Source organism: Dipodomys spectabilis, unplaced genomic scaffold (assembly GCF_019054845.1).
Source record: "Dipodomys spectabilis isolate Male_0828 unplaced genomic scaffold, ASM1905484v1 ptg000152l, whole genome shotgun sequence".
NCBI classification, from domain to species: Eukaryota; Metazoa; Chordata; class Mammalia; order Rodentia; family Heteromyidae; genus Dipodomys; species Dipodomys spectabilis.
Genome location: NW_024870829.1, coordinates 4,989,986 through 5,003,975, shown reverse-complemented (window position 1 = coordinate 5,003,975; position 13,990 = coordinate 4,989,986). Strand labels below are relative to the sequence as shown.

Below are 13,990 nucleotides of genomic sequence, written 5' to 3'. Positions count from 1 at the left end.
CAGCAGCAGAATAAAATCCATTATTGATTAGAGGAAAACATTGTTTTTTTTTTACCATGTGGATTCAGAAGACCAAGAACAGTTAGAATGTATCATAAGTTTATACTAAAAACATTGCATTGATACTTTTATAGTCTAATATATATTTTAAACCTAATTATTTATATTCCAATTCTATTTATTGGAATAAATAAATATCAATTTATTTGTCAAACTATCAACTAATTCTAGTCAGTTTCAATGTGTGAAATATAAAATCAGCACATATCAATATAAAATATATAACTATATATAATATAATTAAAAAGCACACGTTTTGTATTGTTCTGTTGTAGTTACTGTATTAAAGGCAACTCTATTTTAAAGTATTATTCCATTATCTCTACTTCAGTGTCTGATAGAGTTAGACCTAAAGATTTACCATTTGTAGATTTACAGCATGGAGGCAATAGGAAACACTGTGATTAAAACATTATCAATTTAATGCCTAATAATGAGGAGAAACATATGCACTTCTCCTGCAACTATGAAAATATTGGGTGATAAAAAGGCAGTAGTGTAAGTTGCTGCATGGTTGGATGGTAGACAGGCCAGGACATTAAGTAATCATGCATACCAACAATTTTTTCACCTTCTTGGCGTTAGCTACTTTTGAAATGGAAGGTATAATAAACAATTATATTTTGATAAAATACCTTCTAGTCTGAACAGTTCTGTTTGAACTGTTCATCTCTCTATGATCTCTTGTAACCAAGATTAGTTTTCTTCTAGTAAGACAATCTATGCTGTCAGGGTAAGATATTCTGGTTGGGCTGTTCCCACATGGAAGAAGTGTAAAGGCTCAGGTAGACATTTGTTCCTGTAACACCTCATTTGGGAAAATGTCAGCTTAAGAAGTTTAGAAGTAGCTCTTAAGCAACGCTTACTTTGAATCCATTAGGTCCGCAAAGCTAATTCAGTTGGATAAATAAGTACTTGAAAAAGCCATCACCTTTGGACCTATCTATAAATAATTGAGAGTATGATCAAATTCCAAATAAAAAGACTTAAGATAGTCATTGACAAAAAAATTTTGCAAATGTGAGCAATCGACTGATAAATATAAATTTTCCACTATTCACAGAATTTTAGGGAAATAAGATCGATAGCATTGTTAGGAACAATAAAGTTTCCTTGTTACAAGTAGGCACCCATAGATATAAACCTGTATAAAGATTGCATGATTAACTACTTAAATTTAGAGGATACTACACACTTTAGCAGCACGTATACTCAAATTAAAATACAGAGATTAACATGGCACTTGCACAAGGATAATATGAAAATTTGAGAAGTATTCCATATTTTTCATTCTTCAGATGCAAGAAATGAAAAACAGTTATTAAAAAGTTGATTACAAAATTGCAAGTGTAAAAATACACGTAATTCATATAATTTAGTTTGACATCAGTGTATTAAATCTTCACCTCAGAAAGGCGTTTACATAGCATAAACTTTACAAATATTCTCAAATTAGACAACATTGTCATTTTATCCCAAATAAAAATAATATTAAGTCCTAGAAAAAAAGGAAGCAAACTGTTTCTATATGGAATGCAATCGGAAAGGACACATTAATGAATTTATAATATATTATAAAATAATGTAGAATTCAAAGTATATCTAGGAGAAAATAAAATAAATTATGAACATTTTGCAAACATATAATATAGAATATTTTAAAATATACTTTTTCAGACAAGCACAAGAAATATTTTAGTTTCTGTACTACTCATTTCAACAGATAAATTAAAATTATTTCTGATTAAAAAAATCACAAACTCTGAAGAAATTATTATACATATATACAAAAAATATTGAATACATTTTGACATCCAAGGCAGGCAATTCACTTGGAAGAATTCCACGGAATCCATGAATTTTTACAGTAAAATATTGGTGCTGCCAGGCATTGGTGGCTCATGCCTATAATCCTTGCTACACAGGAGGCTGAGATCTGAGGATCATGGTTCAAAGCCAGCCTGGGAAGGAAAGTCTGTGGTACACTTATCTCAAATAAACCACTAGAAAACTGGAAGTGGAACTGTGTCACAAGTGGTAGAGCGCTAACCTTGAGCTGAAGAGCACAGGGATAGCTCCCAGGCCCAGATTTCAAGCCCCATGACTGACCAAAAAATATATATATTGCTCTTATTTGGATTGTGAAAATATTTTGTAGGGACACAAAAGATGGACTTGCATTTTTGAAATTTAAGTAACTTAACCCGACCATTAGGACTTCAGTGAACAATTCGTATAGCCTATCACAACTTCACAGAGGTAGTGATACATACTTATCCTTTTGGCAATATCAAATACAGTATCTTCTATGTTGTTCTTCCGGCCTGGTTTTATATAATGGTTCAACAGAAGGTGATCTAGCGTATCTTTGCTATCTCAGTTCTCAGCAACAAGATGTAAAGGTGTCAAAAATTCTTTAGTTTGGGGAAGTGGCGCTGTGGCTCAAGCAGTAGAGTGCTCGCCTTGAGCTGAAGAGCACAGCGACAGCACCCAAGCCCAGAGCTCCAGCCCCACAACCGACCAAAAAAAAACACAACAACAAAAAACAAACAAACAAAAATATTTTGCTGGGAATATGGCTCAGTGGTAGAGCACTAAGCTTGCATGCATGAGGCCCTAGGTTCGATTCCTCAGCACCACATAAGCAGGAAAAAAAAGCCAGAAGTGGTGCTGTGGCTCAAGTGGTAGAGCGCTAGCCTTGAGCTGAAGAGGTGAGGGACAGCGTCCAGGCCCAGAGTTCAGGTCCCACTACCAAACCAAAAATTTTTTTTTAAAAAAAATGAGTCCTTTATTCTGGGCATTGGTATCTGTATCATGATGAAGTAAGAAAGAAGCCACTCTGGTATTATTCCATGTATATGCACTGTGCAGGGGTGATCAGTCATCTACAGTTATTGCATGTGCCGCTTGAGACATCAACTCACTGATAATGTCTAAGTGTCCACTGTAGGCTTCTCGAAGAGGGGTATACTCATCATCATCCCTACTATTCACATGAGTGGCCTTTTGGGAAAGAAGTCTCCGCAATGTAATAAGCTGAATATTTTCGGCAGCCCAATGAAGAAAATTGCTTGGATACTTCTCCAATTGTATTTCTTGCAATTGATACCATTCCTTACTTTTTCATCTTGTTCCCCATATTCCTAAGAATTGCCTAACCAGAGACTTTGAGTGCCAGTGGGAATGAGGTGTCCATGTATTTCCCTAATATTTCACATTGGTTGAACTGGTCAGAAATATCCGGTGAATTTTCTGCAACTGTTTATTCATCATGATTTATTTTCTTTTTTTCCAATTTTACTATTCGAAATTATTCTAACTGGAGAGTAGGGAATTGATGGAGAGCAGAGGAAAGATGTTCCTCCATATTCAAATGTACACACTGAAAATGAGGACCTGTGATGTCTTCATGTGCAGCTTATTCTAGGAATGAGAAAATAGGAAATAATGCCTTTTATATAAATGATATGGGAAATGGCAGTGGAAAAAGTGAAATGATGCAACCAAAAATATAAAAGCAAAATAAATTAGGATAATTATGGAGCAATCATATTATCTATGAGAACCAAGAAAGGGAGAGAGAAAGAGAGAGACAGATGTTTAATGACCTATCTAGCCACAAAATCCATGCCTCTGATCAATTTATAGAGCAAACAAAAATTTATTTTTAAAAGAGATGGAAATAGAATTTATGTATTTACTTGAAATTAGTAAATACATTTTTAGTAGCCTATGTAAAGAGATATAACTTTGACAAAATTACACACAATAAACTAAATCCTTGATAATTCTAGTAACAGATCTGACTGAAATCAGTTGAATCATACTTTTCCTGTACAATGAAGGAATAAGAAGGTAGTAAAGCAGCTAGAGAAAGCAGGGAGATTGTATCTGTGACAAAACTTTGTGGAAATTGGTATTGAGGATTTCTTATTGGTGATCCACTTGCACTGGAAGCATGATTGTGAAGTATTGCTTGCTGATTCTGAACTATTGATTTGATCATAATATTCTCCAAGAAGAAAATGAGAATTGATAGTTAAGGACTACTAATACGTTTTGACTTTCTCACTAAGCACTTTCAATCATCAAAATCACATGAAGACAATAGTCAGGCCTACATTTTAGATGAAAGCAAGTGTCTTTAAAAAAACAAAGAATGTATGTAGTCATGCAAAGGACTTCTGTTTTACCAATGCCTCATACATTTTTCTAATGTTGGGTACCAATAAATAATGGATCTATTAGAAAACTCTTAAAGCTCGTATGTTCAATAGTGAGTTCTCTTACACTATATCATGGTATTGTTTGTGTATGGTTTTAATAATAAATTTACATTACTAACTTGAATTTCTGACAGGACAGTATCATCACTGTACATCTTGCTTCTATACTCTCATTTTAAAATTACTATATAAGTATGGGCATTAGATAACTATAGAGGAAAAAGTAGAAGCCACACCGATGGCTTATGTCTTTAGTACTAGTTAATGAGAAAGATGAAATCTGAGGATTGTGGTTTGAAAGCAGACCAAGAAAAAAAAAGTCCATTAGATTCTGATTTGAAAGTAACAATCAAAAGCTAGAAATGGAGCTGTGGTACAAGCAGTAAAATACTAGCCTTGAGAAAACTGAAACAAAAAATAAATTCTGGGACAAAGCTAGGCCCTGAGTTCAAGCACTAGGATTAGCACCAAACAAATGAATTAATTAATAGGGTAATTAATTAATTAAAAATAAATTAAGTGGTCACATGTGGAAAGGTAGGTAAAATGTAACATGCGTGGTAATGGTTTATGTATTATTTTGTAATAAGGCATATTATCATTTGTCCTAATCACTAATATTTTATTTGGATTTTTTGTACAATAAACCCTGAATTTAGCATGCATGCATATGTGTGTATACATGTGCGAACATGTGTGTATGTGTATATGTGTACATGTGCTGTTTCAATGTTGTTTGCCAATGTGGAGAGGGTGAGACTGAAAAAAGCTAACTGTGTTGAAATGTTTTTATTTATCAGTGTCTGTCATGTCATTTCAGTGGAACCACCCTTCTGTACATATTATTTGTCTAATAATAAAGTCATCATAATCAAAGCATTTACAATATTAATTTAGAAAAAGAGACTGCTTTCAGCTCTTATTGTATGTTAGGTAAGAAGATACCGACATAATTAGTTAGCAAGTTATTGCTGTAAGATGATTGTCAGTACAAAATATGTATTTGACCTCTTAAATTGGTTATACTTTTTTTTTTAATTTTATTTTATTTTATTTGTGAACATACTGTACAGAGGGGTTACAATTACATGGGAAGGACAATGCGTACATTTCTTAACAAGCATTGCAGCCTCCTCCTTTGTTTACCCTTCTCATCCCTTCCCAGCCTCCCTCCCCCCAATACCAATCACTCTCCCCCCCCCTGCACTGACGTTGTAAAGCTCGTTTTGGACATGACAACTTGTACTTCTCATTGTTGCAACAGGTCCACCTGTATCCTTAAACGACATTTTTTTCCCCATCTCCTCCACAAGTTACACTGACATCAAATATAGTGAAAGCAGGGGTTATACTGTGGAGGAGGGACATACAAAGCAACAAAGAAATAATCTTATAAATGCGTTAGAAACACAAGCATGAAAGAAAAAAACATTAAAATACATATCTAAGGGTTCATTTTCCTAACATCACATTATCTGACCTTTTCCGCTTGACTCATACATATACTAGATATTGCAAATAAGGGAAACCATGGGGCCTATGTTTCTTTGGGCCTGGCTTACTTCACTTAATATAATTTTTTCCAAGTTTTTCCATTTCCTAACAAATGGGGCAATGTCATTTTTTCTGATGGAGGCGTAGAATTCCATTGTGTATATATACCACATTTTCTTGATCCATTCATCTACTGAGGGGCATCTGGGTTGGTTCCATATCTTAGCTATGGTAAATAATGCTGCAATAAAGATAGTTGTGCTGGTATCTTTAGTGTGGTCTTGTTTGTAAACATTAGGGTAAATGCCCAAAAGTGGGATTGCTGGGTCATAGGGGAGCTCTATGTGAAGTCTTTTAAGGAACCTCTATACTGCTTTCCAAAGTGGTTGAACAAGTTTACATTCCCACCATTAGTGAAGTAAGGTTCCCTTCTGTCCACCTCCCCTACAGCATCTCTTGATGTTAGAGTTCTTGATTTTTGCCATTCTAACTGGAGTGAGGTGGTATCTCAATGTTGTTTTGATTTGCATTTCTTTTATGGCTAGGGATGTGGAGCATTTCTTCATGTGTCTATTGGCCATCCTTCTTTCTTCTTCACAGAAGTTTCTCTTTAAGTCTTTTGTCCACTTATTTATTGGGCAGTTTTTTCTTTGAGGATTTGTTGTTGGGGGATTTAATTTTTTGAGTTCCAAGTATATTTTAGATATGAGATTCTTGTCTGTTGTATGGCTAGTGAAGATCTTCTCCCAATCCGTGGGCTTTCTATTGATCTTGCTAGCTATGTCCTTTGCAATGCAGAAGCTCTGCAACTTTATGCAATCCCATTTGTCCAACCTTTCTTTGATTAGTTGTGTTTCCTGGTCTGTATTCAGAAAATTTCGGCCTGAGCCAAGGAGACCTAGGGTTTCTCTTATTCCATCCACTAATGTTTTCAGAGTGTCTGGTTTGACTTTGAGGTCTTTGATCCATTTGGAGTTGATTCTGGTGCAGGGTGATATATAAGGGTTTAGCTTTAGTTTTCTACAAGTAGTTAAACAATTTTGCCAGCTACATTTAATGAAGAGGCTGTCTTTGTTCCATACTATTGTTTTAGCTCCCTTATCAAAAGTTAGATGGCTGTAGGTCTGTAGGTTCATTTCTGGGTTTTCAATTCTATTCCATTGGTCTTGAAGTCTGTACTTATGCCAATTCCAAGCTGTTTTGATTACTATGGCTTTATAGTTGAGTTTGAAATTTTTTATTGATATTCCTCCAGCAATGTTCTTTCTGTTGAGGAGCGTTTTTGCTATTTGGGGTCTTTTATTGTTCCATATGAATTTTTGGATTGCCTCTTCTATTTCCTTGAAGAATGAGGTTGGAATTTTGATAGGTATCGCGCTGAATTTGTAGATAGCCTTGGGAAGTATTGCCATTTTCACGATGTTAATCTTTCAAATCCAGGAGCATGGGAGATTTTGCATTTTTTAAGTTCTGTGTTGATTTCCTTTTTCAAGATTTTAAAGTTTTCATCATAGAGGTCCTTCACTCCTTTGGTTAAGTTAATTCCTAGGTATTTTATTTTAGGTGGGACTATTACAAATGGAGTTCGTTTCCTAAATTCAGCCACACTTTTCTCATTGTTGGCATACAGAAAAGCCATTGATTTTGGGGGGTTAATTTTATACCCTGCTACTTTGCCAAAGTTTTGAATCAGCTTGAGTAATTTGGGAGTGGTGTCTTTGGGATTCTTTAAATACAAGATCATGTTGTCTGCTAAGAGGGAGAGTTTTATTTCTTCTTTCCCTATTTGGATCCACTTTATGTCTGCATCTTGTCTTATTGCTGTAACTAGGCATTCTAATACTACATTGAAGAGAATTGGAGAGAGTGGACATCCTTGTCCTGTTCCTGAGTTAAGAGGAAATGGCTTTAGTTTTTCTCCATTAAGTATAATGCTGGCTGTAGGTTTGTCATATACAGCCTTTATTGTATTGAGGAATGTTCCATGGATTTCTAATTTTTCCAAATCCTTCATCATAAAGGGGTGTTGGATCTTGTCGAATGCTTTTTCTGCATCTATTGAGATAACCATGTGGTTCTTATTCTTGCTCCTGTTGATGTGATGAATAATATTAATTGATTTGCCTATATTGAACCAACTTTGCATCCCTCAAATGAATCCTGTTTGATCATGGTGTATGATTTTTTGGGTGAATTGTTAAAGTCGGTTGTCCAAAATTTTGTTGAGAAGTTTTGCATCAATGTTCATCAAAGAAATGGGTCTATAGTTCTCTTTCTTTGATGAGTCCCTGCCTCGTTTTGGGATGAGGGTTATGATGGCTTCATGGAATGTGTTCGGTAGTGAACTTTCTCTTTCAATTTCATTGAAGAGTTGGAGGAGTATTAGTGTGAGCTCTGCTTTGAAGGCCTTGTAGAATTCCGCTGTAAAACCATCTGGTCCTGGACTTTTCTTAGCTGGAAGGTCTCTTATTGCTGTATCTATTTCAATGCTTGATATGGGTCTGTTAAGATGGTTTAACTCATCTTGGTTTAGTTTTGGCATGTCAATATTTGCTAGGAAAAGGTCCATTTCTGTCATGTTCTCAAACTTATTAGCATAAAGTTTTGAGACGTATTCCCTTATAATGTTCTGAATCTTGGTTGTTTCCGTGGTGATGTTTCCATTCTCATCTCTGATTTTATTTATTTGGGTGTGTTCTCTTTTTTTTCTGATAAGGTTTGCTAAGGGTCTGCCAATTTTGTTAATTTTTTCGAAGAACCAACTCTTTGTTTTGTTGATTCTTTCTATAGTTTTTTTGGATTCTAATTCATTTAATTCTGATTTAATTTTAATTATTTCTTTCCGTCTACTGGATTGAGGTTTATCTTGCTGCTCTTTTTCAAGGAGGTTTAGATGTGTCATTAAATTGTTGATTTCTGATCTCTCCAATTTGTTGATGTAGGAGCTCAGAGCTATAAACTTGCCTCTGAGTATTGCTTTTGCTGTGTCCCAGAGGTGCTGGTAATTTGTGTGTTCATTTTTTTGAATAGCATGAACATTTGAATTTCCCTTCTAATCTCTTCCTTGACACACTCATGATTCAGCAGTGTGTTGTTCAGCCTCCATGTGATACTAGAATTTCTTTGGTGGCTTTTGGTGTTGAGTTCTAATTTTATTCCCTTGTGGTCAGAGAGGATGCAAGGTATAACTTCAATGTTTCTTAATTTAGCCAAGTTTGCTTTGTGGCCTAAAATGTGGTCTCTTTTAGATAATGTTCCATGTGCTGCTGAGAAAAACGTGTATTCTGATGCTGCTGGGTGAAATGTTCGGTGGATATCTGCTAAATCTAGTTGATCTATGCAGCTGTTTAGATCTGCAGTTTCTCTGTTGAGTTTTTGCCAAGTTGATCTATCTAGTGGAGAGAGTGGTGTGTTAAAATCCACAATAATTAATGTCTTTGGATTTATATGGGATTTGAGGGAAAGTAGTGTTTCTTGGATAAATTTGGGTGCACCATTGTTTGGCAAGTAGATATTTATAATTGTAATATCCTCCTGAAAGAGAGATCCCTTAATTAGTATGTAGCGACCTTCTTTATCTCTTCTCACGAATTTTAATTTGAAGTCTATTTTATCTGATACTAGGATTGCAACTCCCACCTGTTTATGGCGGCCTTTGCTTGGTAGATTTTGTTCCAACCTTTAACATTGAAAATGTGTTTGTTTTTACGGGCAAGATGTGACTCCTGAAGGCAGCAGATAGAGGGGTCTTGTTTTTTAATCCAAAATGCAACTAAAGACAACCCTGAGATACCACCTTACCCCAGTCAGAATGTCCCACATCCACAAAACAGCCAACAATAAATGCTGGAGGGGATGTGGAGAAAGAGGAACCCTATTACACTGCTGTTGGAAATGTACACTTATACAACCACTTTGGAAAGCAGTCTGGAGGGTCCTTAGAAAGCTAAAGATTGACCTCCCTTATGACCCAGTCATACCACTTCTAGGCCTCTACCCTCAACAACAGGAACCAATATACAAGGACACGTGCATCTCCATGTTTATTGCAGCACTGTTCACAATAGCTAGGATATGGAAACAACCCAGATGCCCCACCACAGATGAATGGATCCAAAAATTGTGGTATCTATACACAATGGAATATTATGCAGCCATTAGAAATGACAAAATAATGGCATTTTCAGGGAAATGGATGGAGCTAGAAGGAATCATTTTGAGCGAGGTAAGCCAAGAGCAAGGAGACAAGCGGTACGTGGTCTCCCTGATAAGTGGATGCTAAATCCAAAATGTTAGGTGTTATGACAAAATTAACAGGACTTAAGAAACAAAGAACTCCCACTCATCTGGTCGAACCACTACTAATTATCCCATACTGCTGATCACATGTATGGTGTATATGGGTACACCATTATATGTTATAGACTGTGATAGACAATTTGCTCCGGGAAAATTAGAATGAGCTTGTGACTTTAAATGCGCATCCTTATTCCACAATACTGTGAAATTTGGGAAATTTTGTTATCACTTAATCACTATTAAAGAAAAAAAAAAACCTCGGGGAAGTTAGGGAGGGAAGGGATGGTAGGGGGAAAACAATGGAGGGGGTAACAATGCTTAATAAGAAGTGTACTCATTACCTTGCTCATGTAACTGTAACCCTCTGTATAGTATCTTTATAATAAAAAATTTAAAAAAGGCCTGAGAATATGGATTCGTGTTTTGGCACTGATCCAATGTCTACAGCATTGAGTGAAGCACTAACACCTCTCATGCCTGAGATCTGAGTCTCTTGAACTTTGCAAACAACACAGGAACATCTTTCTTGTTCCTGAGCTACAGGCCACTTGAGCTGGTTTGAGCTGACTGTCAGTTACAGTTGCCTGGCTCTCAGAGTTCCATATTCTATTCCATTATGAGGTAGAGAGTGTCATCTCTCAGAGCCCAATGATCTAAGCTTCCTGCTCACATAAGACCATCCCAAAGACATACTGGAGACTGAAATCTCCCCTCCCACATCACTCTATACATATGTGAGCATTGTCAAATCCCAATATCCTCAGCTCGGCCTGGGAATCAGTATGCTCTCAACCTCAAGGAACATTTCCTAGGTCAGATCCATGCCTTATTTGTCACTATTCCTCTCATCCTACAGAAATCATTTTTCCTCTCTGGGCCCTCTCAGCCTGCCATGTACTTCTTGCATCTATTTTTGACATCTACATCCTAGGACTTTGTTAGTTTTTTGTTTCCTAATCTTGTTTGCCCTTGAAGCCCCAGTGTGCTGTCATGTGGAAAAAAGTTAAGTACTTAGAGGTGGGAAAAAGCATACAAGTATTTAAAAATAAACCTTATACATATTGTCAGACCTTTTTATAGATGTACATTCTTGTAAAATAAGAGAGTATTTTTGATACTTTTGTCATATTTTATGACAGAGGGGAAGGGGAGGAGGGAAGAGGTGCTGCATTGTCTTCTCATAATTCAATGATTATTATAGAGAAATACTATAGTTGAAGGAATGTAAGCTTTAAATATAAAAACTGTGCTCTTGTTTTTTTTTTTTAATAAGCTAGTCGTTTATAAAGAATTCCTCACTAAAGTCTTGTCATCTTTGTCCCATGAACTATCTTCCTCCTTCAAAATAATCAGGAAAAAAACCTTCACAAATGAGTGGCCTATTGCCCAATCTCTGGATAAGAATTTAAGATACAACATTGCCAGAGAATGTGTGTGTACATGTGTGTTGGAGTGTGTGTGTATGTGTGTGAGGGTGTGTTGTGCATATCTGTGTTTTAGGTCTTGAATTCAGGGGCTATATGACAAGCCCGAGTATCTTTCTGGTGACAGTAGTGATCTACCAATTATGCCACAGTTCCACTGCAAGCTTTCTGTACTGAACTGGAGAGAAGAGACTCATAAAATTTCATGCTCAGGCTGTCTGAACTAAATCTCAGGTCTCAAACTCCTGATTAGTTAGAGTTATACTTATCAGTGATAAAACATTGTTACTGGAGGCAGTGGGGTTGCAAGTTTCAGTCTAGCTTCACAACTTTCTATATCATAAAACAGCAACAGTAGAACCCTATATAAAAATACAATAATAAGATGTAATTAGAATATAATTTGGTGATATAGTCTGTTAGCATAAATTTCAGGAAACCATGGTCTTATTGATTTAGCATCACAAATCCAAACAAAATGAGATAATTTCAGTAGACTCTACAAATTTTTAATTCCATCATATAATAATTTCAAAACATTATAATAAACAGGAAAACATTCATACTTATAACCTAAAAAGATGTAAAAAGATGAAGATGGCCGATTATGAAATGGGAAATTCTACACTGCAGGAAAATTATTGTCATGGTGAATATATGGTGGTATTGTCATGGTGAATATATGATAATATTCTTCAGAGGAGCAATAGATAAATATATATTTACTATAGATAATCTAACTTGTTTCTTTTTTTAATTTATTTTATTTTATTTTATTTGAGAACATACTGTACAGAGGGGTTACAATTACATGGGCAGGATAATGCATACATTTCTTACCAAGCATTGCAGCCTCCTCCTTTGTTTACCCTTCACCTCCCTTCCCAGCCTCCCCGCTCCCCCCCCACCCAATCCTTTCCCCCCTCCCCCCCCCACACCAACATTGTAAAGCTCGTTTTTGACATGACATTTTGTACTTCTCATTGTTGCAACAGGTCCACCTGAATCCTTAAACGACTTGTTTGTCCCCATCTCCTCCACAAGTTATACTGACATCAAATATAGTGAAAGCGGGGGTTACACTGTGGGGGAGGGACATACAAAGCAACAAAGAAATAATCTTATAAATGCGTTAGAAACACATGCATGAAAGAAAAAAAAACATTAAAATACATATTTAAGGGATCGTTTTCCTAACATCAATCTAACTTGTTTCTATCTCTGTCAACTTCCAATATTTTGCACATTGTCAGTGTATTCGTGTTTATGGTATATTCCAAAATAGTTAACAGAGTCAGGAAGTTACCAAAATAAATGAGCTTGAATGTTTAGGGAGATAAACCTGCTAATTATATTGGCTATTTTATATACTTAACATGTAGTATGTTATCATTGTACTCTCTAAGTATATACATAAGCTATTCAAAGTGAAATGGAATATAAGATGGTTTTGCCTGTAAAGCTAGGTATTTGGGACATCAGTTCCAGACAAATGTAGGGTTACCTGCAATACTCCCCAACCCCTGGCTGTGCGTGATGGAATACTTCTATCATCCCAGGCCCATGGGGAGCTGAGAGCAGGAAGATTTCAATTCCATGCCATTCTAGGAAAGATCATCCACATGGCTCCATCTATCCAAAGAAAGTTCAACACTGACTAGCACTTATCACCCCCTCCTAGGTGAAAATAAAAATAAGGGCACTGTAGTATAAGAAACAAACAATATTAAAACATGGCAATACAAACCATCATGAACAACACTTACCTAGTGTTTGTTTCTCATAACTGTAAACCTAACTATAGCTAGGATTATATATGTGAGCCAGAGGCACCAAGCAATTCATTTTAAAAATGAGTATTTAAAGCCAGGTGCCAGTCTCTCATGCCTGTAATCCCAGTTAGTCATGAGGCTGAGATCTGAGGATCGCAGTTCAAAGCCAGCCCAGGAAGAAAAGTCCCCATAAGACTCTTATCTCCAATCAACAACTCATAAAACAGAAGTGACTCTGTGGCTCAATTGGTAGAATGCTAACTAACTTGAGCACAGAGTCTCAGGGACAGTGTCCAGGCCCTGAGTCCAATCCCCATAACTGTCAAAAAAATAAATAAACATTTTAAAGTCTGAATTTCTTGTAAACTAAAATGACAGCTGTGGTATACAATTCTACAGACTACTAAAGCTTTCATTATATTTGTAGTTAGAAAAAGTAGCAGCACTTGAATAAAGGACATTTTTTCATAAAATAGGGACAGATTGGTCTATAATTCAAGGAAATTGCTGGACTCATACGTAATATTTTTTGGTGGCTTTTTGTTTTGTTTTTAGAAAAGGATGAGAAAGCTTATTTCTGCAAATGGACATTTGGATGTGTCTAACATCATTCACAGGCCATGCAAAATTAACAGTAAAGACAGGACACAGTCAACTGGCAATAAATTTACTTGTTTTTATGTCATGTTCCAAATGATTTGTTTAGCTTATATGT

The 13,990-nt window shown here is 35.9% G+C and overlaps 1 pseudogene; it reads left to right on the top strand.

The window, feature by feature from the left end:
- Positions 1–1,251: 1,251 nt before the first annotated feature.
- LOC122118463 lies at positions 1,252–1,348 on the top strand (annotated as a pseudogene).
- Positions 1,349–13,990: the final 12,642 nt, after the last annotated feature.